The sequence below is a fragment of the Xiphophorus maculatus genome, chromosome 5 (genome assembly GCF_002775205.1).
Source record: "Xiphophorus maculatus strain JP 163 A chromosome 5, X_maculatus-5.0-male, whole genome shotgun sequence".
Classification (NCBI taxonomy): Eukaryota; Metazoa; Chordata; class Actinopteri; order Cyprinodontiformes; family Poeciliidae; genus Xiphophorus; species Xiphophorus maculatus.
The window spans coordinates 32,191,175-32,194,388 of record NC_036447.1 but is presented as its reverse complement, the minus strand read 5'-3'; the positions used below and the strand labels follow the sequence as shown (position 1 = coordinate 32,194,388).

Below are 3,214 nucleotides of genomic sequence, written 5' to 3'. Positions count from 1 at the left end.
CGTCCCACCGGGAGGAGGCCCCGGGGAAGACCCAGGACACGCTGGAGGGACTATGTCTCTCGGCTGGCCTGGGAACGCCTCGGGATTCCCCCGGAAGAGCTGGAAGAAGTGGCCGGGGAGAGGGAAGTCTGGGCCTCCCTTCTGAAGCTGCTACCCCCGCGACCCAACCTCGGATAGGCGGAAGAAGATGGAAACATGATCAAGTATCTTCAAAATTATAAAGAAAGGATTCCCATCAGACCAACAACCTGTTCATGAGGCTATTTCCGAGACAACGTGTCAGGAATGGAGTTTTTAAGGTAAAGGATGAACCAGAGGTACACGGCGACTTGCTTTTATATTTCTTTAGTCAGCAACACAAGCAGGTCCACACTCAAGAGACACTGGCACAATGTAAACACAAACAAGAATCCCACGCCACACAAGAATGCAACTCAAACTTAAGTACTATGGAGAACAGGAGAGGGGAATAACTAATTAGCGGACACAGGTGACACACAAAGGCTAAACTAACAGGGAGCACTGGAGACTACTTGTTTCAAAATAAACCCTGACATCTGATAGGAAGCACACACGAAAACAAAAGAAAAGCCCCACAACACACTAACATCATGACACAATGGTTGTCAAATGTGCTTTATATTTCATTAAAATTCAGGTGGAATAAATGTTTTTTGAAATAAATCAATTGGAAATTTAACTCCATGATTATGGGTCATTATCTTATCAGAAGCTTTACAATTACACAATTCAGATCTGTTCTCAGCAAGATTATATGAAACAGACTTATGAGGCTAGAGCTGACAGGATCAGAAGACATCATTTATTCCCTTTGTTAGAGCAATAAGCTTCTGTAGTATCTTTTATCTTGTCTAGTGTCTTCATTTTCAATAAGTAGTGACTTAGTAGTAAGCTTACTTACAAAGCTGATGTCTAATTGAGAAACACACTTAGTAGTGGGAGATTTGAGATGGCTAATTTTTGTCCTACATGGCATTTAAAATCATGCCCCCATTTGTTTCTTGAGGACTGATTATTTGAGAAGTTTATTAATATTACATCAAATCAGTTCTTTTGTCTGTGAATGCCAGTAATTATCAGATAAATCATTAAATTCTGCATCATTGTGAATGAAATTTGTTTTAGAGATGAAGTCTCTAAGATAAAATCCAAAACTTAGTTTCATGTCAAAAAGACTTGATTCATTTATTTCAGGTCAAGAAATTCATTACTTTATGCAGCTCTATGACAGTATTTATTATAAATAGTGTTATGAGAGTGTTCTTTCTCAGATTGGAAACAGGTCTATCACTGATATACGTAGTTGTTCATATTTGGGTTAATATGTGCATAAGTTGGGTTATATGGGCCAGGATAAAGTGTGTTTTCATTAGTTTAAGTAGAAACTATGTATCAGTAAGCGTCAGAGATGTTGGTCCACTCTGACAATTGATAATTTAGGAGGTTGTGGTGGCGCTGTACCAAAAAGTACTGAAGAAATCAACACAAAATCTCTGAAGACCAGCGCAACTGCCTTCCTCAAAAAATGTAAAAAAAAAAAATTAAAAATGGAGCAGTACCAGATTTTAGCAGTTGACTGATTTCTCTATTGATATAAATGACTGGTTGGGACATCGCCTATAAGACACCAATGACACTCCTGCAGGCGCCATTACTACGCAGTGAGTCATGTCAACCAAAACAGACTGTTTCAATGTGGGATGAGCAAGAATCTGTCACAAAAAACACATTGGAATATATTATGGATGTGCAGCGCCAACATGCAATTCTGACACTTTTAAGTTATCTGCAACACACTGGCTAAAATTAGTGCATGTATATTCGGCACTGTGTTACAAGTTTTGTAGTAATTTAATACAAAAATTATCGTTAGCTCACCTGCACCGTCTGAACTACCTGCTTTCCTCCCGCTGCAAGGCAGAGATCAGCTGTCCTCCAGAATCAGCATTCCTCCCACCATGCATTTTCTTGAAATCTCAGAAAAAAAATCACAATCAGGCTATAAAACAATAGCTCAGCTTTCTCATCTTCTATTGTCTCACCAGAAGAACATCTTTCATTAGCACATGAAGGTGGGGCACTTTACCCCCCCACCGCCAAGAGGTGTCACGCTGCTACAGAGCCGAGAGGGGCCGGTGGAAACACGGTCACTCCGAGATAGAGTTGAGCTGGGCTGCTGAAGTAGAGCTGGTGGAAAAAGGGCATAAGAAAAGAGTGAGAGCAGCATAAGTGTTTAAGTACTGGGAGAGTGAATGTGGAACAATGGCCCTGCTGATTGGCTGACTGATTGCAGGTGTGAAGGGAGAGAGAGGGCTGGAGGGGAGAGAGAAGAGAGGAGGCGAGGGAGAGTATACAGGACAACTAGAAAAATGAATCTAGCATTAAAGAATAACCAGACCTAAGAAACATAATTAAATAGACGTAACAAAGAATAACTAGAGACAAGAAATAAATATAATAAACTAGAAATACCAAGAAGGACTGGAAGATTAATAAACAAACCTCAAAACAATTCAGTAGTGATGTTACGTGATGTGCCGAGGCTTCGAGGCGTGTGTCGAGTAATGGAGGGGGTGTTGCCGTAAAGCGCGTATCGAGGCTTGCTTCATTTAGGGGAGGAGCCGAAAACGATGACGTCCGAAGCCTCGCTGCCTGGCTGTACCACGTGACTGCTTCGGGAAGTGGCTCAGATGTTGGCGCGGGGTTTGACAGCTTTAGAAACCCCACAGGCTCCATTCATAATGTGGGTTGTTGTAGGCGAGTTGCGGTCAGTTGAGAGAGTGGATAGAGTTTTGATAGTTTGGATAGTGGTTATTTAGTTTGAGACAGTTAGTTTGGTGTTTGGAGAGTTTAGGACAGAGATAGATAGGAGATTTAGGAGCGCGAGGACAGGATAGGAGTAGGATGGGTCCGGCGAGAAAGAGGAGGATTTCCCCTATGTAGGAACATTTCGATTTGATAAGCCCTAACAAGGTAAGGTGAACTGAACATTTGCAGATGCATTATGTTTGCTTATGACGAACTGTATTTTTCACTGTTTCTTATTTTCTGTAAAGGTGAGGTGTTTATTGTGCTCCAAGGAGTTGGGGTACAATAATAACACCTCATCCATGTAGTGTCAAAAAAGAGAAATCGTTTGAAACCAAAAACTGTGGAGAAATTGTTGTTTCTTAATAAAAATGCATGAAATCAT

The 3,214-nt window shown here is 41.2% G+C and overlaps 1 long non-coding RNA gene across 1 annotated transcript; it reads right to left on the bottom strand.

The window, feature by feature from the left end:
• Positions 1-1,924: 1,924 nt before the first annotated feature.
• On the bottom strand, positions 1,925-2,564 carry LOC111608589. The gene is made up of 3 exons (XR_002752750.1): positions 2,524-2,564; positions 2,064-2,208; positions 1,925-1,996 (listed from the first exon to the last, which is right to left on the bottom strand). It is a non-coding gene; the product is annotated as an uncharacterized LOC111608589 (long non-coding RNA).
• Positions 2,565-3,214: the final 650 nt, after the last annotated feature.